The following is a 26,499-nucleotide window of genomic DNA, read 5'->3' as shown; positions in this document are numbered from 1 at the left end:
GTAGCCCTTTAAAGGAGACCTAACTCTAAAGTGACCGCTGCATTATGTATCGTCAGCGTTACTGGTTAAAATACAGTAAAGCATCCCCCCCCCAGGATAAATCCTGTGGTGGAACTTTACAACTGTACCTACTGTCAAATCTGAAATAAGATCAGCATCTGAATCAAATGTGATGGATGATTCAAGTGAATCAGACCACAGATTAATTTTGGGAGATTCACTCATCTCTCATTCTTAGGTATATATACTTGTTACACAGTGTTGTAAGGTGCCACAATCCCAGTGACCAGTTTCAGAAATTACTCAGGTCAGGAGACCATCATCTATAGTCTTAAATAACCCAGAGAACCCGTTCCTGTTACATAACTGCTAAAAAAAAAAAAGACTATGAGATAGCAATCCTTGTTCTATAGTCCTCATTGTTTAAATTTCAACCATACTTGTTCTACATAAAATTGGGAAATAAAAGGGGTTGTCCAGAAATAAAAAAACAAAGCAAAAATTTATTTCAAAATCAGCTCCATGTCTGTCCCCAGATTTTGTGTGTATTAAAACTTAGCTCCATTCACTTCAACGGAACTGAGCTGCAGGACCACGCCCAACCTGGAGACAGATGGGGAACAATTTTTGAAAGAAATCAGCTCTGTTTTTCTATTCCTGGATAACCCCTTTAAGGATGATGACAAACGTATACAGTAGAATTTCCCAATAGCGGACACTCACCGGGAATAAAAAAGTGTCCGCTATTGAGAGATGGGAAAAAAGGCTCAAAAATCTTTCTAAATGACCAAATACTGTCTTGTGTTCCTAGAATAGAATCTGAGAGTAGAATCTCCCAGTGCCGTTTTAGCACTCCCTATCACCCCCTGTATCATTTCATCCCCCGTGCAATTGTATTCCCCTCTTGATCCTTCCAATACCACTTTGTTCCTTCCCCGTGTCCTGTACCAAATTATCCCCCCTTAGCCACATCATTTCCTTTTGATCCCCCCTGTGCAATTCCTTTATTCACAATGCCATTTCATCCCCCCTTTATCCTCTTGTGCCACTTTATTCCGCTTGTGACAAATGATCTACTCCTTTTATTATTTTGAAGGGGTACTTCCCCTCTAGACATGTTATTCTCTATCCAAAGTAGCATTTCTGATCCCATGGGGTCCAGCCATTAGGACCTCCGGCGATCTCAAGGCCTGCACTGCAACATTCATGAGCACGGAAGCCTGGGGCTTCCGTGTTCATAATGTCACACCACGTCCCCTCCATTCACATCTTTGGGAGGGGGCATCATGACTGTGTACTAGCCATCACTCCTCCTCCCTTAGACAAGAATGGAGGCGGCGGCGTGTGATGTCACAAACACGGAAGCCCCAGGCTTCCATGTTCGGTACGCTGCAGCGCTGGCCCGTGGATAGGGGATAACATGTCTAGCTGTGGAGTTCCCCTTTAAGAACATGCATCGGTCCTGTGCAAGAGACATAAAGCTCCTCTGAGCATGGGCCATCTCTGACCATTACAGCACTCGCTGAGAAGTCCTGTCACTAGAGGCAGGAAGCAAGCAAGCTCTCTGCCTCTAATAGTCGGAGACGGCACATGCATGGAGATGCTGTATGTTACTCGCACAGGACTGGTTCTGTGACGTTGTTCATGAGAGGCGTGGCATTGTGGAACTCAATCCACTCCTCTCCGACTGTTTATGACAGTGGAAAAATCCCTGCAGTCAGTACCTTACACCTCTTATAAGGGGCAATTGGGGACCCTATTATATGGAGCAATTGTCAGCAGTACGCTTTGTGTCATAGGGCCAGCATTCAGGCAAACACTGTACTATAGACTGTCAGTACTACACTAACAGCCTGTGAGACCCATTCTGTAGCTGGCAGACCGGAGGCCATGATTTGGCAAGCGGCTGTCATGGCAACCATCGGAGCCCTGCAAACACATCACCATATCCAGAAAATGGTGCAATTTTAAAAAACTGCCTTTGATCCTAAAAACAACACTAAACGGTGACATCCTCCCAAAAAATAAATACATAAATAAATAAATAAAAATGTGGATATGACTTTTTCATATTTAACAATTGACTCTTAGATAACATCTGACCACATGTGGCGAGTTTGGCATTTTTTCATCTTTTTATTTTTGCAATAGCATTCTGTCTGTTTTAAGCCAAAGAATGTTTTTCTATAAACTGGATGAATTTCTTATTTAGCTTACAGACATAATAATTTTATCATTAAAACTGACAAAGCGTGACCAATTTATATACTGCGGCGAGAACAGTCTAAATGTAAATAAACTTGTTTTTACAAAATGTACATATGTGTATAAGTATATTATGCACGCTTTCTTTTTACAGAGCTGAATTACAGGCAGGTGGGAACCAGATGTACAGCCTAGGCCAAAATTTCAATATATGGCCTTGATAACCATGTGCTGTGGTTAACTGTGCTCTGAGGTTTCAGGTTATAAAATGGAATTATCCAAAAGCATATACATATATTTTGCAGCCAAAATAAATATATTGTCAGCAACAGGACTTAAAAGGTCTACATTAATTGTCAAAAAAAAGAAAAAAAGTGGAAAAAAACCCAAATTCCATTAATACCTTTAAGGGGACACATCATGAGGTCAAATTCCAATTAGAGACACCATCTGTATGATCAAAGCAGCCCCAATGGGCACAATTACACCCACTTAATAGCCCAGAAAGGTGAAAAGGTGGTAAAGTAAGCTCACCTACCTCTCCTCTCCTGGGTTTTGGGTGACAGAGGCCAAATGACCCCCCAGTGAGCATCTGAATGGCTGAGAGGGTAGTGAGGTATGAGATATGTTGCCTTTCTCTCTAAATAGGGATAAGTGAAACTCCCGAAATTCATTTTAGGATGACTTTCTGTGAATCAGTCATCAATTCAACAGCCAATTCAGATTTGGTCCTGCACCTCACAGGGTCACCCACACTGTATTGCAAGAAACAATTTAGGGCATCACTGCTTCCTGAACATGAGCAGGGACTCCTGTCGTGGTAGGAGTCTGTGCTCCTTTACGTAATGTGTGTGGCGCTCTATACTATGGCTCCATGGATACTTCATACCGAGCAGCAAGGCATACACCCGGTTTTTCTATTGTGTTAGGCAGCTCAGATAAGGAAAAGAAATCTGTGGAATCCATCTATAAAACCCCAGATGTGGACCCATCATCCAAAATCTCATTACACATATTTTTATAAACCAAATCATCCATCACATCTATATTCCTTTGTCATAAGACATGAAATTATATTTTCCTCTGACTTGATATCTGTCAGGGCCGTCAGCTCCTGAGCTGGAAAATTTGGCTTCCAGAATCTTCCGTTTCAGATTTTATCTTTTCCGTCTACAGACAGAAAATGGACCTTTTTCAATATTTCTTGGACCGTCTTCTCAAAGATCAGCACCCACTAGATTTAAAGGGGACAACTCTGTGAATGTCCTTAAGTGGCCGGCCAGAGCTCTATCTTAAAGGGGTACTCCGCTGCTCTAGCGTTCAGAATATTTAGTTCCGACGCTGGGTGCGGCCTGCGGGGGTCGTGACATCACCACGCCCTCTAGTGACATCACGGCCACACCCCCTCAATGCAAGTCTATGGGAGGGGGCGTGGCGGCCGCCACGCTCCCTCCCATAGACATGCATTGAGGGGGTGTGGCCATGAAGTAATGACCCCCCCAGCTCGCACCCAGTGTTCGGAACTAAATGTTCTGAACGCTGGGGCAGCGGAGTACCCCTTTAAGTTAGAGCTCTGGCTGGCCACTTAAGGACATTCACAGAGTTGTCCCTAAGCCACACCTGTGCTGTCTTGGCTGTGGGCCTAGGGTCTGTGTCTTGTTGGAAGGTAAACTTTTGGTCAAAACAGAAGTCCAGAGAACTCTGCATCAGATTTCCAATAAAAATATCTCTGTACTTTGCTCCATTCAGATTTTCTCATCCTAACAAGTCTCCCTGTTCCAGCTGCTGAAAAACACCTCCACATCACGATGTTGCCTCCTCCGTGCTTCACTGTAAGGACGATATTGATCAGGCAATGAGCAGTGCCTGGCTTCCTCCAGACATGACTATTTCATCAGACCAGAAAATCTTGTTTGTTACAGTGTGAGAGTCCTTTCTGCAAACTTTAGATGGCTTTTATGTTTATTTTACTTTGGAGAGTGCTGTAGTAATGGTTGATCTTCTAAAAGTTTCTCCTATGTGGAGCTCAGGCAGAATGACCATTGAGTTCTTAGTCATCTCTCTTACCAAAGCCCTTCTTCCTGATTACTTAGTTTGGTGGGGAAACCAGTTCTAGGAAGAGCCCTCCTTATTCCAAATGTCTTCCATGTAAGAATTTTGGAGGCCACTGTGCCCTTGAGTACTTTCAGGACAGCTGAATTTCTTGCACCCTTCCCCAGATCTCTCCCTCCACACAATCCGGTCTCTGAGCTCTACAGGCAGTTCTTTCTACCTCATGGCTTGGTTTTTGCTTATATAATTTGTCAGCTGTGAGACCTTATATAGAGAGTGCCTTTCTAAATCCTGTCCAGCCAACTGAATTTACCACCGATGTCTCCGATCAAGGAGTAGAAACAAAAGAAATGAGAGGAGCCAGAGCTAAATTTCAAGTGTTATAGCAAATGGTCTGAATACTTGTGACCATGCAAAATGTTAGTTTTTCCTTTTACATTATTTTTTTTAAAATTCATTTCTAACATTCTGATTCTGGTTTTATTTTCATACTATAGGCAGATAGATCAGGAAAAACTTTTAAATTTTATTTTGGCTACATTACAAAACATGACAAAGTAAAAGGGTCCGAACACTTTTTGATGGCACAGTATTTATAAGCCAAAAGCCAAGAGTGAAACATAAAAAGAGAAAAAATGTAATGGAAAGATTTGCATCGCTTCCGTACTTTGGATCCACTCCTAGGTTACAAATAATGATACAAACTACTGATCCAAATACCACCATGGAAAAGTGGCCTACGTCTAATCAGAAGCAATAAAGTTTTAGAACCGTCACAAAAAGTTAAGCACTCTTTTTAGTGTTTAGGTACCATGGTGTCTGGCAAAATAAGCCTCCAATGAACTATACAGCTGGAGAGGAGAAAAAAAAAAAAAAGGATGTGCACCATTTAGGAGAAATGTAAATTTATGCCAGGAATCAGAATAGACGGGCCTTACTGAACCCCTCCTAGGAGAATCGTAATATTCTAAAGGGAGGTAAAAGGCAACCATGTAAAACCACAACAAAATTCATTATAGCTGCCTGCGGAAAGAGCTGGCAGCGCAGTAATGTCATTCCCAGTAGGGGCTTGGGTTGAAGTTTTCAGGCGCTGGGTTTCAAATTGCTATACCGCTACCTGCCTCCCTATCAGGTTTATTCTGTTATAATAAACAATACCACACCATGTATCTGTGGAGGTTCATAGCTAACAAACAATGTAATAAATTGTATCCTCCGTGTTCAATGGCAGCTTTCTTTATCTATGAGGACTCTTTCATTTAAAGCGTTTCTATGTTTAATGAGTTGAAACTCCGAAGAGTAATTAGCTTGATTGTGAAACTGCTCCCTTAACATTAGGGGCTCCCGTTTCCTCTCGCTTTAATTAACTTTACTACTGGAGGAAAAGGTTTCGTTTACTAAGAAAAAACATTTTTGTGTGTGTATTTTGGTTTTAGCCACTGATGAGAAAAGTTCTATCAAGGATGTTAATGATGTGTGCCATCCACGGCTGGAGTTGACTTGCGAAATCTGATCCCCCAAGTGCACCGTAAGATAAATGTGTTTCATATTTCAACACATGGAAACGCAACATCCTATCTGCTTACCGACCATGTACAGTTGATTACACAAATTGTTTAAGACTGGGTTACTCCCCCCCCAAAAAAATGTAAATGACGGAGACTCTAAATATAATTCGATATGATGTGCGGGTATTGGCGGCCCTTTCTACTTAAATTGTATTAGCTGCTGTAAGTTGAAAGGAAAGGGGTCATGTCTTTCCGATTACGATCTCTTTTCGTTCTCCTTACATGTGTATTACAATCAACATGGCCCACATGGCTAATGCAATGTGAAACTATTTTTATCGAATAAATGTGTGTGAGCTACACAGGAACACATGATGCTGGTCCATAGTGAGAGGGAGGTTTTGAAGGCCAAATTTAAAAGCAACAGATTCATAAGGAGAAACATTTTTTTGACTAGAGGAAAAACTGCAAATTTGCTTATTTTTGTAGGCGTCAAAGCAAAGTCATGTAAAGACTTATTTACATTTTGTATGTATTAGATTAGACTTACTGAATCAGATTATTTAGTATGAACATTATATTTGAGCTCACATCTGTACTAGGGCTTTAAGGGTATGTTCACACAATGGATTTTTTGCAGAATGTCCGCCTTCAGACATTCCGTAGACAGCGGCGCTAGGACCGTTTAGAAATGCACAGTCTCTCTAGACAGTAATGCATTTCTGAACAGATTTTACGGAAAGATTTGAGGCCCGAGTCGGACTGATAACTCCCTGAAGAAGGAAACAGTTTGTTTCTGAAATGTGTTGGAGTAATTATGGCCCTCACAGGTTTCCGTAGTGACGTCACAACTGAATTCAAAACTTTTTAACAGTTTTGCTTGGTCAAGACGCCACTGGCCGGAGCTGTCTCCCACACAAACCGTGCTGCCCCTATGGAGGACTTAGAACTGCTGTCACAATGTTGGATATCACAGTCCTAAGAGATGCTTGTCTGCACCACTCCACCCACACTTTCAAATCCCAGGTTCAAAGTTTTAAACCGCAGGTCTGGGTGCTCAACAGATCACCATTCAGAAGAAGGCATGACGACTCGGCACCCGAAGTTCTGCTTCAACTTGCTGCTTTATTTACCAATAGCAGGGCGTACAAGCAAGAATGCACACCGACAAGCAAGGATGCACTAGCAAGCAAGGATACACTAGCAAGCAAGGATGCACTACACCAACAACATGTGCCATGTTGTCATTCCTTCTTCTGAATGGTATACAATGTTAGATATCATTTCTTTATCTGATGAAACATCGATAGCAGGTTCTTTATCCTCACATACCAGTGACCTTTCACATTAATGGCTCCTAGACTTAGTTGCTTCAACTTCTACATACCACACGGTTTATACTCTCACTTTTATCCCACCTTGCTCTGTAGCTATATATAAAGTTTTTTTTCATTCTTTAGGAATGGTATATAGACAACCACTAGTTCAATAGCAGCATACACAAAAACAGGGGGGGGGGGGGGGTTCCATCTCTATTAGGGTGCACAGGCATTTAGCAGCTATCTGTAGCGAAGCTTGGCAATACATTTTCATTTTCCCTGCAGCGCCACCCCAGGGAAAATTAAGTGTTACATGGTTCGAATTCAAATCATTAGGTTGTCTGTGTAATACAGAACCGGACAGGTCCTCCAGGGCGAGAGACACTCTTTGAATCTGCCCTTTCTTCTGATTATTATTTAACGTTCTTGAACAGGAGATCCCTTTCTATTATCTCAGAATTTACAAATTGGTTATACAGTATGAGATCAGGTGATCTAGACATGCCCTTTATTACTACTCATTACTCTTCTTTTTGACTTTCTACCTTACTTTGATGTTGAGGGCTGAGTGGTTTTCTTTTCTCCTTTTGCATTACTAGTACATTTCCTCTTCCTATTCTAATTTACACATAGTGAAATTCTCACCTAAAGCTTTCATCGAGCCCTTTTCAATGGACCTCCGCATTAACATTTGGCGCCAGAGGTAGGCTTAATACATCAGCTACTTATAATGGAGATTTAACATAAGTACACAAAATGTGGTTTGTATTATGAGTAACTTTTTAATACATCGGTAATGGCTTCACAACTTGAAGAAAAGCCAGATATTATTGTAATGCACTGTTTATTGCCTCAGGCCTGCTGGGATCCTTTGTATTTCATGCTTTAAAGGGGCACTAAAAGCATTATATGTATTATCTTTTGTCTAAACTTCAGCTACATTAATGACCCTGGAAGGTATTTGTCAGCCTGTGACAGCGCATATTGTAACACTGAGCCGTCCTTAGATATCTTAACCACATCATTATGCATCTTCTTACATAAATGGCAACAAAGCGATAGTCAGAAGGAAGGGCAAGGGGAACATGAAGAAATGTTTTTATCTCTATAATGATGAGGCTTCCATTCAAAAATGTAGGGAGCTTGGAATAAAGGTAACAAAAGCCAGGTTATGTATGTCCTATAGAAACAGAAATATTACATATAAGTATTATACTGCCCGCAGTTTTATTTAAAGCAGTAGAAGACCACCCAGTTCATACACCAGCTGCAGAATTTAATTTGTTTTATTCACTGTATTGTTATGCCTTTATTTTTGCGTTTTTTATCAAATTTATTTATTTAAGGAAAAATTAACAATTTTGTGTTTTATTATGTTGTTAAAGGGTATTCCAGGTTTTAACCCTCAACTTAAAAATGGCCATAGGTTACAATATTTTCAGTCTTTTCTGGACCATTGTAACTTGAAACACACACAACATACAATGCTACGGACAGTTCAGATCTGCGAAACATGTCATTGGCTAGAAGAACTGACCAATCAGAATGGGCATTTCACTGGTAATACAACTGTATTACTGAATGCACTGATTGGTAACATTGTAACATAGTTCATAAGGTTGAAAAAAGACCAGAGTCCATCAAGTTCAACCTATATCCCTATTGAGTCCCTGCTGGGTTGATCAAGAGGAAAGCAAAAAACCCTCATACTAGAGGTAAAAATTATTTCCTGACTCCAAAATATGGCAGTCAGAATAAATCCCTGGATCAACCTTCTGTCCCTATAAATCTAGAATCCATAACCTGTTATGAAATTACTCTCCAGAAATGCATCCAAGCCCCTTTTGAGTTTACCATAACCACCTCCTCCGGGAGAGAGTTCCACAGTCTCACTGCTCTTACAGTAAAGAACCCCCATCTGTGCTGGTGTAGAAACCTTCTTTCCTCTAGATGTAGAGGATGCCCCCTTGTTATAGATACAGTCCTGGGTATAAATAGATCATGGGAGAGATCTCTGTACTGCCCCCTGATATATTTATACATAGTTATTAGGTCTCCCCTAAGCCTTCTTTTTTCTAAACTAAATAATCCCAATTCTGATAATCTTTCTGGGTACTGTAGTCCTCCCATTCCCCGTATTACCCTGGTTGTCCGTTATTTAACCCTCTCCAGCTCCACTATATCTTTCTTGTACACTGGTGCCGAGTACTGTACACAGTATTCTATGTGTGGTCTGACTAGTGATTTGTACAGTGGTAGAATTATTTCCTTGTCATGGGCATCTATGCCCCTATTGATGCACCCCATGATTTTATTTGCCTTAGCAGCAGCTGCCCGACACTGGTCACTACAGCTAAGTTTACTGTTAACGAAGACTCCCAAGTCCTTTTCTACATCAGTCGTCCCGAGTGTTCTCCCATTTAATACATAATCCCAGCCCGGATTTTTCTTCCCCATGTGCATTACCTTACATTTATCAGTGTTGAACCTCATCTGCCAACTCTCAGCCCAAACCTCCAACCTATCCAGATCCATTTGTAACAGTGCACTGTCCTCTATTGTGTTAGGCCCCTTTCACACTACTGTTATCCTCCTGTAAAAACCTCCATCATGTACTCCCGTCAGAAAGTCCATAAAACGGCTTTCAAAAAATCCCATTTATGTCAATGGAATTTTTCGACCATATTTTAGCATCAGTTAAGTTTCATTGTAACTAACGTCTGTCTTTTTTGATGGGCAAATAACGGTTCATGCACAAATTTTTGTCCTGTCAAAAATAACGGTGGAATAACAAACGTAAAAATTTTAACATTGAAGTCTATAAGTGACGGATGTCAATGACATCCGTTATTGTCTGTTATTTTTATGTTCCATTATTGCTACTGAGCAGGCTCAGTACAACATCACAACCATGAAGTAAAATATTGGACATAAAGTAATGTACTATAATGGGTGATAAAGGATGGCACATGTCCATTATTTTGACAGAATGTCCTTCAAAATTGGTCATCAGTTATCAACCATTGTATTCAGTTTCTTCATCCATTTTTTCATGATCCGTTATTGCTGAATATCGAGTGTCAGAATACAGGAACATACCGGTAGTGTGAAAGTTTAGTATTTTAGTATCAAAGATGTACTCCATTGGAAAACATATATATTTTTTTTTTTAAATCAACTGGTGCTAGAAAGTCAAACAGATTTGTAAATTACTATTAAAAAATTTCAATCCTTCCAGTACTTATCAGCTGCTGTATGATCCACAGGAGGTTCTTTTCTTTTTGAATTTCCTTTCTGTCTGACCACAGTGCTCTCTGCTGCCACCTCTGCCCATGTCAGGAACTGTCCAGAGTAGGAGCAAATCCTCATAGCAAACCTATCCTGCTCTGGACAGTTCCTAAAATGGACAGAGGTGTCAGCAGAGAGCACTGTGGTCATGACATCAGAGGAAATGCATTTCTTTTTTGGATTTATCTTTAGTATACAACCCCTAAAAAGTACTGGAAGGATTAAGATTTTTTTTATAGAAGTGATTTACAAATCTGTTTAACTTTCTGGCAGCAGTTGATTAAAAAAATATAGTTTTCCACAGGAGTACCCCTTTATAGGGCCAGCGGAGGTTGTCCCAGCCCTAGTACCCCGTGATGCCAAAGTAAAACGGACTGAAAATTCACCATCATCATCTGCTGATATCGGTTAATCTGTTGCAGCCAGTGTGAATGAAAAGGTAAAAGGGGGTGCGGGTTGTATGACTGGGGAGTGGATGGAAGTTGATGTTACCAGGAAAGTGTTTTTGGGGGAGGTGGTGGTGTTGCTCTTGTTGGGGGTGGTGGTAATGGAGGCATCTGGGTGCAAGATCAAGATCCAGGATAAGTGTGAGAGTCTCTGGCTGGGAGGGGGAGATCCTGGTTTTGATATCCCGGACATCCTTCCAGAGCCCCAGGAATCTGCAAAAGTCCTCGGCATTGAATTTGGCCAAGAGGATTACCCCAAACAAAACTGGGACAGCAGGCTTAAGATTCCCGCTCAGAAGATGGATCAGTGGAAGGGTTGGTCCTTGAACCTCTGGGAAAGGGTTAACCTGATCAAAACATTCCTACTCCCTTTGCTGATATATCTGGGCAGTGAATGCATGTTGCCAGAACCTCTCTGGTCCCGGGTCTACAGTGTGTTCTTCCAAATGTTATGGAGGAAAAAAATGAACCTAGTGAAGAGGGAGGTTACTTACTGTACGAGGAGACTAGGGGGGATATGTATGGTCAACCCCCTGGTATTCTTAGTGAATACCTTTCTTAAGACCAATATTGCAAACCTCTGGAAAGAAAGGGCTCCTCTTTGGTTATCCTCCTGTAGGGGATGGTTTCGGCCTCTCTTCCAGGAATGGGAGACAGGAGTTCAAGTAAAGGATCCTCGCACACCACACGGACATCTCCCGGCTTATGCTACCCTGGTTCTGAAGGTTATTGGTCAGTGGGGTCTGGGGATGTGGGAGATTAGGACTCTGTTGAGGAAATTCCTTGACAACAGGGCCCTATCTTCTCATTTCTAGAGGCCATTGGCGCTCAAGGACTGCCCAAGTTGGAATCTGGAGGTTAGTTTAGGAGTTTTGAATTCTATCAGGATCCCCTTGAAGTTTTGAGACTTGATGGCGCTGCTTCCATGGGAAACTGTGTGTGAGGGACAATCTGAAGTGCAGGAGCTCTGAGGACCGGGGATGTCCCCGCGAGAAATGTGGAGGCATGCTGGAAAGCATGGAGTATTTTCTGCTTCATTGTCCCTTTAACACAGAGGTTTACAGCAGGGTGGGCACTTCCATTGGTTGGCCTAGGCTGGCCAGTCTCTTCTTTGCGAAATGGGGGCATATTTGGAAATATGGGGCATTCAGAAACCTTGGAGGCTGGGACCAGAGCACTTTATTCCTAGTTAGCTCAGTGGTCAGGTACTACATGTGGAACGCACAGTGTTTAGTGTCGATGCAGCGTAAAACCCTCCCTGTGGGTCAGGTGGTTAGGAACATACTGGGTGACCTGGTGAAGGTGCGTTCTCTGGAGTACGAGAGGCTGGGTGCTGCCTTTAAAGGGTCTTAGCCTGTTGTCTCCCCCCTGGGGATGGGCTGATGCTGGCACGTTAGTCTTTTTATATTGTGCTGTAGGTATATGGTAACATGTTGTTTGGTTTGTATATTTTGTACCATTTTTGTATATATTTGTTCTGTTAGAGTATTTTTATATATTTAGTGTTTATATATTTAGTGTTTGTATATTATTACTGTTTTTTCTTTTTATAGGCGTTGGTGTTTGCACCTTGTGTTAGGGTTTAGTGTTAGGTTGGGCATTGTGAAAAAGAGGGAGGGGGTTTTCTATGGCACTCTATTTATACAAAAAAAAATCCTGGACTGGTTCATGGACATCTGCTATCATGTACTGGAAGCATAGGATGCGGGACCAGCTCAGGGCCAAAAAAAAAAAAAAAGTATTTTCCGTTTGCAGTGTTTGGTGGTTTGTGACACAAATTAATTATTTTGGGTGAGAAAAATGCAACCGGAACCAGGGATTTTTAGTTTGGTTATTAGTATTAAGGTAATAACTATGATTATTGTTATTATTAGAGTGGGATTATTATTATTATTATTATTATTAATAATATAATAAAGTAGTGTTAAGTAGTTTGTGTGTGTGGGGTTGTTATTATAGTGGTTTGTTCTGTGAGAATGTGGCTGGACCAGGAAATAATTTGATGGACATTTAAAGACTTATATGGACTCATGACGTGTACATATTGTAAAGGTGTATGTTGTTTGTATTATTGTTATGGTGGTGTTTATTATTATTGTAATGTTTTATATATTTAAAAAAAAAAAAAAGATCTACAGGATATAACTCAGGATCTGTACAGGAGAAGTAGTGTAATGATTGTAATGTAAACTTGCATTTACTGCAATAATAAGATTTTGTACAACGAGTGGAACCCGTTGCGCAAAATTAAACTATTGCAGCCAATTCCTTCTACCATCCAAGTATAAGATATTTTATAATGAAAGCCAATAAGACAATGCAGGAAATATATAGCATACATTTTCAAGTGCATGACTAACATAACTTAAATTTTTTGGAAAACATTCATTTTTTCCCAGAAAAAGCATTCTTCAGAAATTGTGGCAAGAAAGAAGCCTTGTACAGAGCTGTGAAATAGGATTTTATGGGAAAGAACAGATTTAAGCGATGTAAGAGAAAGTCTGGTTACGGGACACGATAACCATGTTTCAGTGAGTTTTTCACATGTATCGCTATCTTAACAGTGTGTATTATACTGCCTTTCCAATACCTGTTGTGTTTTTCCTAATATTTCTTCAAGATAATTGATCTTGGGGGAAAGTTATGTCCTGTAGTAGTCCTGGAGTATAGTGTTACACAGTTAGTAGAATGGCCAGGATATGTTCTGTCTCTGGACAATGCCTAAGTATTTCCTGTTTTCTGTTTTTGACAATTTATAGGAAGCACAATCTTGAAAAATAAATAATAGTTACTAGGGGGAGTAAAGGGTGGAAGGAATTTGCCAAGGTCTTCAGTTTTCTAACAAAATAGAACAAGTAGTAAATTGTCCAACTATGCCTGGGTCTAACTTCCTGGCGAAAACCCCCAGGATGTAAAGTTTTTTCCTGAAATGTTTTTTTTCTTTTTTCTATGTTACCACCGCACATGCGTAAAAATACACAAAACTGCATAAGTGTCCATATTCTGTATAGTGTGTAAGTGTCCATATCTTTGTTGTCTGTTCTTTACATGTCTATTTACTGGGACTGTAAGTAAGTGAACAGGATACAATACATAATGCAATGCTAAAAATATCTATCTATAGTCGGACTGCTGCAGAACTCAGCATACAGTGATGTCACAGGAAGATAAGTAAATAGTTACAGGTCTGGTCTGATTAGACACTGAAGTCTAGCCCTGCTGCCCCCTGTAAGGAGGCTCTCGGAGGCTACTTTTGGGTAATGTACCTTATGGTGAGGGTTTGTTAACTGTTATAAATGCCCCTACAATGTACTTGAAAACATTTTGCCCAAATTGACAGATTTTGAGAAGGGGTGTACCATTGGTCTAAGTGAAGAAGGATGGACATTTTAACTAATTGTACACCATCTAGGCTATTTTGACCAAGCTGTGGAGCGACACACCGCCCAAATGCTGGTTTGATGATCTGGGGAGTCCTCACATACAACAGTCAGTCACCCCAGTAGTGAAAGAGGGACACTAACAGCTCAAGGATATGTGTAGGACATTCTGGGGTCACATTTGTTGTCTCTTGGTTTCCTAGTGGAATTATTAAACAGGATACTGCTCGCCTACACACAGTAAGGGTTTCCCAGAAGCATCTCTGCCAGATTATAACACTTCCTTGGCCTTACCGGTCACCAGATTTACTCCCCAATTGAACATTGATGGTGAGCCAGTTGTGACAACCTGCGCATGTGCATGACCAGCTACAACATCTGGGGGAAAATGTGTCGCAAGATGCCATAAGGAACCTGTATAACTGCTTGCCCACCTGTATAACTGCTTGCCCAACAATATCACATTCTATATCCATGCTAGAGGCGGCCAACAGGGTAATAAACCCTCTTTTCAGTTTTCTCCAGTAAATGTTTCCCTTTATTCTAATATTGTAATTACTTACATATATCATCATTGCTCCCACATTTAGTTTTATTTGAGTGCAACAACTCTTTCTCGGTGCCTTATTTTTGTTGTTGTCATGAGTGAGTGTATTTTCAGATACTTAATGGGGAACTCTGCCCCTAGACATCCAAAGGATAGTGGATAAGATGTCTGATCACTGGTGTCCCACCACTGGGGACCCCGCAATCTTCCTGCGGTATCCGGCATTTGTTTTGGCTGTTGGGTGCAGCCCCGGAGGCTCATGACATAACGGCCACGCCCGCTCGTGATGGCACGGCCATGCCCCCTCAATGCAAGTCTATGGGAGGGATCATGACAGACATTACGCCCCCCCCCCATAGACTTGCATTGAGGGGGTGTGGCCGCAACATAACAAGCGGGGTGTGGCCGTGATGTCATGAGCCTCCGCCCCGCATTGCCAGTCATCCGGCATGGAGTGAAGTTCGCTCTGTCCACTGAATGTCTGGGGTGCCACAGCTAAGATTGCGGGGGGTCCCCAGTGGCGGAATCCCCACAACCAGGCATACAACCAGAATACTTAAATGAAGAGCATATAGACTGTCAAAAGGTTCTTACTACTGAAATGAAGATGAACATTTGGTTGAGCTAAGTGTTCATGTTTATGGACATTCATGTTTATGTGTATGGATGAGCCTGTGTATTAAATCCCCCCAAATCTGATCTTTTGAAGTGCCGTGAAATATGGGTGAAAATTATCATGAATGGCATACAGCAACTAAGATCTAATCACACAGAGAATATATTAAATCTGCAGCACATTCTTTACACTAACACTACTCTTTCTTTGGATCTGCTGGATTCTCAATGGTCGGTTCCCCCCCAATGTGCCTTTTGGCATAGATAGTAAATATGCCCATCCCCCCTCCAAAGAAAGAGACAAAAAGAACCTAAATATTTTCCTGTTATTTACCTTTGGAATTGGATGATGAACCAACACATTCACAGTACTGTGCAATATGTTGAAGCTCTGAAAATGATGCAATAATGCATAAAAACACTATACATTTTCTATATGAGAACTGTTTTTCATCCACCCAGATGTAACAAAAAAGAAAGAACATTTAGAAGCCATGTGCAATGCTAAAGCAGGACTGGGAAAGAATTCTGAAAATGTGAAATGTAAGTGTAGAGAATTCAAGCTGGATATAATGAATACTTGACTGCCATGGACGGAAAGGTGGTGGATGGGACCAGAAGAGAAGTGGCTCTTCTTCATGAAATACACTACATTTTGCTATGTAACAGGTCCTGTCAGAAGTCACTTCATAGTCCTTCAGGTCTGAGTGGAATTTTCAGACTCCCCCACTTCAGCCATCTTCCCGACACTTCAGCATAAACCAAATAAACGCAAGAGGAAGAGACAAATCAAAAGAGAGCCAAAAGAATGTCTTAGACGTCATGAGACTGTTCTGCCATCTGCACCAGATCACTAAACATTTAGATGTCTGAAATAGTAAAAGCTCTTAGTATTATGCCTGCTATTATATGACTTTCCCCTTAAAATTTCACTAGTCACAAAAACCTCCTTTCCAAAATATCCACCTGTATGCAAAAACACCATTAAAGGGGTACTCCGAAAAATATTCAAATCAACTGGCTGCCAGAAAGTTAAACAGATTTGTTCTTTTCAGTCTGAACACAGTGCTCTCTGCTGACACCTCTGTCCATGTCAGGAACTGTCCGGAGCAGGAGAGGTTTGATATTGGGATTTGCTTCTGCTCTGAACAGTTCCTAAAACAGACAGAGGTGTCAGTAGAGAGCCTGGAAGACTGGAAAGAACTATACAACTTCCTCTGTAGTATGCAGCAGCTGATAAGTACTGGAAGGATTAAGGTAATTTACAAATCTGTTTAACTTTCTGGAGCCAGCTGATATAAAAAAAAATTGTTTTCCACCAGAGTACCCCATTTAACTACTAACTATAACAATCATAAAAAATAAAAAAAAGGTTTTAAAAGCGTTGTCCAGGCTTACTCTTCTACCTCATCTGACCACTGCTCCTCCGGTCCCGGGACCTACTGCTATGGCCTATAGGCTAGAGCAGTAGATCGTGACCCCTGACCGGAGGAGCGGTGGATGGAGCACTGTGAGGCAGTACACAGGCATACAGCCTCCAGCCATACACTTTATATAGTTCCTGTGGGGGAACTATACTGCACCTTATGTGGGGGAACTACAACCTAATGTGGGGGAACAAACTGCCAACCTAATGAGGGGGAACATACTGCCAACCTAATGTGGGGGAACGGCAACCTAATGTGGGGGAACTGCAACCTAATGTGGGGGAACTACAACCTAATGTGGGGGAACATACTGCCAACCTAATGTGGGGGAATTATACTGCCAACCTAATGTGGGGGAACATACTGCTTACCTAATGTGGGGGAACATACTGCCTACCTAATGTGGAGGAACATACTGCCTACCTAATGTGCGGGAACTACAACCTAATGTGGGGGAACTGCAACCTAATGTGGGGGAACTACAACCTAATGTGGGGGAACTGCAACCTAATGTGGGGGAACTACAACCTAATGTGGGGGAACTACAACCTAATGTGGGGGAACTACAACATAATGTGTGGGAACATACTGCCAACCTAATGTGGGGGAACATACTGCCAACCTAATGTGGGGGAACATACTGCTTACCTAATGTGGGGGAACATACTGCCTACCTAATGTGGGGGAACTACAACCTAATGTGGGGGAACATACTGCCAACCTAATGTGGGGGAACTACAACCTAATGTGGGGGAACTGCAACCTAATGTGGGGGAACATTCTGCCTACCTAAGTTGTTTTTTTCTAAACGTAAACCTCAGTATTCAGATTTAATTGCTGTGCTGGCACTTTGAGGGAAAAAAAGTTGGAATGGATTAAGGTTTGGGCACTCGGGCTCAAAAAGGTTCGCCATCACTGGTCTATAACTTTAATAATATGTAACGTTTTATATTTTTTTGGACTATTTTTCTCGCAAATCTAAACACATTCATATTGTAGTTTTTAGCTCACTTACAAGTTCCGGTGCACGGATGCACCCCAGCCACATGGATGCACCCCAGCCACACGAATGCACCCCAGTCACACAAATGCACCCCAACCACACGAATACACCCCAACCACACGGATGCACACCAGCCAGGTGTAGTGGCAGAAGAAAGCAAGGTGATCCAGTGCTCTGATAAAACAATTCTATCTTTATTTCATCACGTTGAAAAGTAACATCATCCTGTGCCAAGAAAGGGGGACCTCTGGTTGCGTTTCAGGCCCATGCCTAAAAGTAACATCATACAGTGCCAGTAAAGAGGGAACTCTGGATGCGCTTCGGGCCCATGCTTAAAAGTAACATCATACAGTGCCAGGAAAGGGGGACCTCTGGACACGTTTTGGGCCCATGATAAAAAGTAACATAACACAGTGCCAGGAAAGGGGGACCTCTGGACGTGTTTCGGGCCCATGCTAAAAAGAAACATAATACAGTGCCACTTTCCTGCCACTGTGTGATGTTATTTTTAAATGCAATGAAATAAAGTTAGAATACTTTTATCATCTTGCCTTCTTCTGCCACTTCATGTCTTGCAAAGTCAACTAGTCTAAAGGGTTGTGCCACCAGTCTAGCTTGTGGAATGAAAGGATCATTACACCATAACGTCGTGACAATCTCGTCGTACACCATTTAAATAAGATTTTTGGAAATATTGGTCTATAATGTTAAAAGCGTGAAAGGTTTCATATTTTCTGAACATTTTTTCTAGCAAATCCATACACATTCATAATCACCGATCCACCCATAAACTTCCTGGCAAACACTTGCCGGCCTGACAACTTTCCGATCCTAGTAGGAAAGAACATTCTCCTGAACAATTATAAAGGATGTTCCATGTCTCATAAACCGATGTGCGGCAAATAGATGAAGCGCAGTCATTATTTCACAGAAATGTCAAAAGTCTCGTTCTGTCTGTTCAAAATGAAAGGCGCATCCCTGGGACTCTCTGTTGTGGAGAAGGTAGGGAGGTCACATGCTGGGCACTACCCTGAGGACATCTAAGTATACTGAGTGTTCTTTCTTCTGACCTAACTACTTGGGTGGCTGAGTCTTCCAACTACATGGGATGTCTATAGTGAAATCACATTTTTTTTTTAACTGTGGCACAATTTTTGGCAGTTTTTTTCCGGGTAGTACGGAAAACCTTTGAAAACGTTCTTTCAGGGCTAAATCTTCAAATGCTGACAATGCCTGCCTTTGATGGATGAACGTGAGAAAATTCAGATCTTATTTTTATTGATCTCTGCCAGATGATCAAAAGACCGAAGACGTACAATTTCACCCAGATATTTAATGAAAGAAATTGAGAAAAGGAGGGATTAAAGGATGAGTTTCCTTTTTCTTATATTTTAAGTTGATGATGTATTACAGATATTGTTAAAAATAGGTAATTTTTTGTATTGTTGTTTAGTGTGAATGCAAAATGCAAATATATATATATACACACACATATATTATAATCATTTTTTACCAAATAATTTTGAATGGGAATGGGATGAATATGAATGAGAAGATCTGTGTCATCGGTAGTACAGCCAGTGAATGTACCGTATTTTTTCCCGTATAAGACGCACTTTTTCTTCCCCAAAACGGGGGGGGGGGGGGGAGTTGGTGCATCTTATACGGCAAATACACATTAAAACCTGTCCTATCGCCGCGGTCCCTGCGGCCATCAACGGCCGGGACCCGCGGCTAATACAGGACATCACTGATTGCGGTGATGCCCTGTATTAACCCTTCAGACGCGGCGATCAAAGCTGACCGCCTCATCTGAAGCCAAAGTGACACTAACCCGGCTGCTCAGTCGGGCTGTTTACAGGACACCGGGAGGGACCTTACCTGCCTCCTCGGTGTCTGCTCCGTGCCGGGATCCCATGCTCTCCTTCGTCGTCATCACGTCCTCGCGCACGCCGTCCCGTCATCCAATATGAGCGGCATGCGTAGCGATGTGATGGCGGCAACGGAGAGCGAGGATACCGGGCAGCAGAGACATTCCGGAGCGACGGGGACACCCCGGGGATGTGGCGACAACGATGGAGGGCGACATCCAGGGCAGTGGTGGCGGGTCCGGAGCGGCGGGGACACGTGAGTATTACTTCCTATACGAGTGGTCTTCAACCTGCGGACCTCCAGATGTTTCAAAACTACAACTCCTGGCATGCCCGGACAGCCAACGGCTGTCCGGGCATGCTGGGAGTTGTAGTTTTGCAACATCTGGAGGTCCGCAGGTTGAAGGTTCAGAATTTTTTTCTCTAGATTTTCAGCCTTTAAAATTGGGTGCGTCTTATATGCCAGAGCGTCTTATATGGTGAAAAATACGGTATTTGCTCACACAGCGTATTTTCTGTAGAATGTCCACCTGAAAAATTGATGTTGACATTCTGCAGACAGTGGGCACTGGCATAACATCCCGACGTTAGAACAGTTTGGAAATGCTCCGTCTCCATAGGCAGCAATGCATTTCCAAGTAAATTTAGCAGAAAGAATTGACATATCAATTCTTTCTGCAGAGGCTGGAATCAGAATTTCTGCAGCAGATTTTTCTGCTGCTGAAATCCTGCTGTTTGAATGGTGCAGCAGAATCCCATTGTACACAATAGGTCTCTGCTGCAACAGAATTTTCGATTGACATTTTTTTCAGCTCGGAAATTCTGCTGCGTGAATGAGGCCTTATACTTCAATGTAGAGCTGCCTGTTATGCAACTCTTATGAGGCAGCAATAAAGCTTCTTGCCTAGGGAGTTGTGTTGCTCGCGAATATTCGCAATGCGAATTTTATTCGCGAATATCGAAAAATTTTCGCGAGTTCGCGAATATTCGCGAGTATAGCACTATATATTCATAATTACGAATATTCGTAATTTTTTTTTCTTCTTCACAGTACACATCACAGTGATCAATAGTGTTGAGTTGCATAGGCATATTCGAATTCACGATATTTCGCGAGTATATAGACAAATATTCATCATATATTCGCAAAATTCGCATATTTGAAATACTCACGTTTTATTTTCGCATATGCGAAAATTCACATATACGAAAATTAGCATATGCGAAAATGAGCACATACAAAAATTAGCATATGCGAAAATTCGCATATGCTAATTTTCGCAGATGCGAATATTCGCATGCCAGTCTCACACAGTAGTATTAGAGCCTTCTTTACACCACACAAGCTGGAAGCAGAGAGGGATGATCACTGTGATGTGTACTGTGAAAAAAAAATAAAAAAAATAAACGAATATTCGTAATTACGAATATATAGTGCTATATTCGCGAATATTCGAGAATTCAATTCGCATTGCGAATATTCGCGAGCAACACCAGTGATCACCCCTCTCTGCTTCGAGCTTGTGTGGTGTAAAGAAGGCTCTAATACTACTGTGTGAGACTGGTGATTGAATTTTCTCATATGCGAAATTTGCATATGCTAATTTTCGCATTTGCGAATTTTCGCTTTTGCTAATTTTGGCATATGCTAATTGTTGCATTTGCAAATTTTCGCTTATGCGAATTTTCGCATATGCTATTTTTTTGCATATGCGTATGTTCGCATAAGCGAACTTTCGCATATGCGAAAATAAAACACGAATATTACAAATATGATAATTTAGCGAATATATGCCGAATATTCGTCCATATATTCGCGAAATATCGCGAATTCGAATATGGCCTATGCCGCTCAACACTACTAGGGAGGAGGAATTTTCTCCCGGCTGGCTGTACGGATCGTAGTAGTACAAATGTCCATTGGAGGTGCATTCAGAATTTTTCAAACCACCAATTGCTCATTCAAAAATTGTAGCACATAAGGTAGTAAATATCATCTGCTCAGATCATCCTGCTCTATAACATGATGCCTGCATATTGTACTGTATTGTATATATCATCTGCTTAGCTCCTCCTGCTCTATAACATGATGCCTGCAGATTGTACTGTGTTGTATATATCATCTGATCAGCTCCTCCTGCTCTATAACATGATACCTGCAGATTGTCCTGTATTGTATATATCATCTGCTCAGCTCCTCCTGCTCTATAACATGATACCTGCAGATTGTACTGTATTGTATATATCATCTGCTCAGCTCCTCCTGATCTATAACATGATACCTGCCGATTGTACTGTATTGTATATATCATCTGCTCAGCTCCTCCTGCTCTATTACATGACACCTGCAGATTAAACTGTACAAAATACGTGGAGAGAAGAAAGACGCCAGTGCACTCACCCGATCAAATGGACTTCTGTTTATTCAGAGTACATTCTCGTACAACATGACAGTCCCGAACAGTCTCCCCATGTGGAAGGTGCAGAGCAGGATGTTCCGCAGGCAGGGACGTTCACCGGAGCACGACGATGCCGTTTCACGCCAGTGGGCGTTTCTTCAGGCGCCCTCGGTTCCCACGCTGCACCCCCGTACATACCCCGTAGTCTATCATCCATGAACATTGGCCACATAGGATTACTAGGCAGTGCCCAGCCCACTCTTTGTTCCTCTATCTCGGTGTTCAGATTAAACTGTATTGTATATATTATCTGCTCAGCTCCTCCTGCTCTATAACACGATACCTGCAGATTGTACTGTATTGTATATATTATCTGTTCAGCTCCTCCTGCTCTATAACATGTTATCTGCAGATTGTACTGTATTGTATATATCATCTGCTCAGCTCCTCCTGCTCTATAACATGATACCTGCAGATTGTACTGTATTGTATATATCATCTGCTCAGCTCCTCCGGCTCTTTAACATGATACCTGCAGATTGTACTGTATTGTATATATATCATCTGCTCAGCTCCTCCTGCTCTATAACATGATACCTGCAGATTGTACTGTATTGTATACATCATCTGCTCAGCTCCTCCTGCTCTATAACATGATACCTGCAGATTGTACTGTATTGTATATATATATATATATCATCTGCTCAGCTCCTCCTGCTCTATAGCATTGTACCTGCAGATTGTACTGTATTGTATATATCATCTGTTTGGCTCCTCCTGCTCTATAACGTTATCTGCAGATTGTACTGTATTTTATATATCATCTGCTCAGCTCCTCCTGCTCTATAACATGATACCTGCAGATTGTACTGTATCCTCCTGCTCTATAACATGATACCTGCAGATTGTACTGTATTGTCTATATCATCTGATCAGCTCCTCCTGCTCTATAACATGATGCCTGCAGATTGTACTGTATTGTATATATCATCTGCTCAGCTCCTCCTGCTCTATAACATGATGCCTGCAGATTGTACTGTATTGTATATATCATCTGCTCAGCTCTTCCTGCTCTATAACATGATACCTGCAGATTGTACTGTATTGTATATATCATCTGCTCAGCTCCTCCTGTTCTATAACATGATACCTGCAGATTGTACTGTAATATATATATATATATATATATATATATATATATATATATATATATCATCTGCTCAGCTCCTCCTGCTCTATAACATGATGGCTGCAGATTGTACTGTGTTGTATATATCATCTGCTCAGCTCCTACTGGTCTAGAACAGGATACCTGCACATTGGATTGCCTTCTTTTTTTTTTTTTTTTTACCTGTATACTTTAGTAAACAGTATTTTCTCAGGTCATAGGAAGCAGTAGCACCTTTCATTGGTCAGAATTTATCATTTTGCTCTCATAGAGCAATGGCTTCTAAACTGTGAACCTCCTGGTGTTGCAAAACTACAACTCCCTAGCATGCTAGTTTTGCAACAGCTCAAGGTTCATCATTTGAAGACCACTGTCATAGAGTCACGTACTATGGGCACATGTGATACTTATCTACTGCATCGATAACCCACAATAAACTTTTGAACACTTCTCAGATTACCTTTAAAAACTCCTACAGCCTCCTTAATTTTTATTGCCTGTTTGGTTTTATATATGGATTGTTTAACCTGTCCTTATATATTTTGGCTAATTACAGAATTCCTAATTAAAGGATTTTGTTGGTTCCTTGTAATAAAATTCCTATTAGTATCATTAATGTGAACCGGCTCGAGACAGTAATTGACATTTATGTTGTGTGTCATTATCTGGCATTTCAATTACCACTTTGTCTCTGTATTAATGATCTGAGTGATTAACCAGCAGATTTCATTATCATTGTATTGAATTGGTTAGTCCTGAATAAATTACGGAATAAAAATAATAGCATACGAAATATTATCTTAAAAGGACGTAATAGGATTTAGAGAAGAGTATTGGTATTTTACAGCGTACATTATACCAGGTATGAAGCTGCAAATCTTAGAAGATCTGTGCAAGTAAAATTAACTATACCTTTAGTTTTGCCGATCACTGTTTGTAAAGTTCTAAAAATACCTTTTTTGCTAGCAGCTAAAGAGTCAAACTGGTGGTGCTGAGCTGCAGCAGTGCATCCTCCCTCCCCCACCCTGCCCCGGATGATTAATGGACAGGGTTTGGCTTCTAGCGCTGTGTGTCAATCAGTCAAAGCAGGACTGTAGGGGGAGGAAGTCGCTCATAGACTTACATAGAAAAAAGTGACTTTTGCCCCGCACACAAACCATTGCTAATCACAATGAAGCATGCCGGGACCAGAACTGGGTGAAAAGTAGGAGGAGCCGAATGGTGAGACAGGGAGAAGGGCTGCTGTTTAGCCTCAGCCTGCTAATGCCCCTCGGACTATGTTTACATGGTGGAAATTTTGAGCAGAATCCGTCGGGAAAATTCTGCTCATAAATTCCATTGTAGCAGAGTCCTATTGATTTCAATGGGATTCTGCTGCACTGTGCAAATCCCAAATGCAGTGGAAATCCCAATTCCAGCATCCGCAAAAAGAATAGACATGTCTAATCTTTCTCTGGATTCTGCTCGGAAATACATTGCCATCTATGAGACGATGTTATGGGACACAGGATCGGGCGCAGCTGGGGGGGGGGGTACCTGCCTTTATCCCGCACTGCCTGTGTGTGTGCGCTCCCTGCACTCGTTCACAGGCAGTGCGTGCCTGCGCATAAGCTGTATGCATACAGCTGAAATCTTCTATACTGGATACTGGGGTGCTTTACAGCCGGTATCTGGTATGCTGCAAAATTAGCACTAGTCTGTCTGGCTAAAGACAGACAACCCCTAGTGGTGGCTATTTTTAGATTTAATTTCTGGGGAAATTTTTTTTTTTAAATGCATTTATATTGCAAAAAGCCATTATATGATTAGTTCTGTGACATATAAAAAGTTTTCAACAAGGACATTGCCTCTTTAAGGCTGGTGATATATAAACTTATAATTCATTTTAATTGCCAAGTCTGGAGCTTATCTTAAAACCTTGTTGGCACCTCAGAATTTGAAAACAATAGAGTCTCTGATGTGTATGTATGTTATATGTTGTAATAGGGGGTGTCAGTCTCTAGTCTCTGCTTTAATAGTACTAATATGTTTCGAGAGCCTTTAATCTAATATGGAAACTAACATATATAAAAACAAGGAAATTTACAATTGGATTGCTTGGTTATGAAAACAATGATCTCAGTAACACTACAGTAATCTTACTTAAAGTGGTACTCCAGTGGAAAACAATTTCTTTTTAAATCAACTGGTGCCAGAAAGATAAACAGATTTGTATATGACTTATATTAAAAAATCTTAATCCTTCCAGTACTTATCAGCTGTTGTATGATCCAAAGGAAGTTATTTTCTTTTAGAATGTTCTTTCTGTCTGACCACAGTGCTCTCTGCTGACACCTCTGTCCATATCAGGAACTATCCAGAGCAGGAGAGGTTTGCTATGGGGATTTGCTTCTACTCTGGACAGTTCCTAAAATGGAGAGAGGTGTCAGCAGAGAGCACTGTGGTCAGACAGAAAATAAAACCAAAAAGAAAAGAGTTTCCTCTGTAGTATACAGCAGCTGCTAAATACTGGAAGGATTGAGATTTTTAAATAGAAGTAATTTACAAATCTGTTTAACATTCTGGCACCAGTTGATAAAAAAAAAATAGTTTTTCACCAGAGTACCCCTTTAACCCCTTAAGGACCTGGGGTTTTTCAGTTTTTGCACTTTCATTTTTTCCTCCTTACCTTTAGAAAATGATAACTCTTTCAATTTTGCACCTAAAAATTCATATTATGCTTATTTTTTGCGCCACCAATTTTATTTTGTAATTATATCAGTCATTTTACCCCAAAATCTACGGTGAAACAGAAAAAAAAAAATCATTGTGAGATAAAAATTGAAAAAAAAAACATCATTTTGTAACTTTTGGGGGCTTCTGTTTCTACACCGTACATTTTTCGTTTAAAAATGACACCATCTCTTTATTCTAGGTCCATACGATTAAAATGATACCCTACTTATATAGGTTTGATTTTGTCGTACTTCTGAATAAAATCATAACTACATGCAGGAAAAAAACGTGCGGTTTAATTAACAATGTATTTTTATAATTTTGACATTTCCACACGCAGCAAAACCACATATGTTTATTTTTATTTACACAGTTTTTTATTTTTATTATTTTTTATGGGAAAAGGGGGATGATTCAAACTTTTATTAGGGAAGGAGTTAAATGATCTTTATTCACTTTTTTTTCCCACTTTTTTTTTGCAATGTTATAGCTCCCATAGGGGGCTATAACACTGCACACACTGATGTTTTACATTGATCACTGGTTTCTCATAGGA

Source organism: Hyla sarda, chromosome 5 (assembly GCF_029499605.1).
Source record: "Hyla sarda isolate aHylSar1 chromosome 5, aHylSar1.hap1, whole genome shotgun sequence".
NCBI lineage: Eukaryota > Metazoa > Chordata > Amphibia > Anura > Hylidae > Hyla > Hyla sarda.
This window is presented reverse-complemented; position numbering follows the sequence as displayed.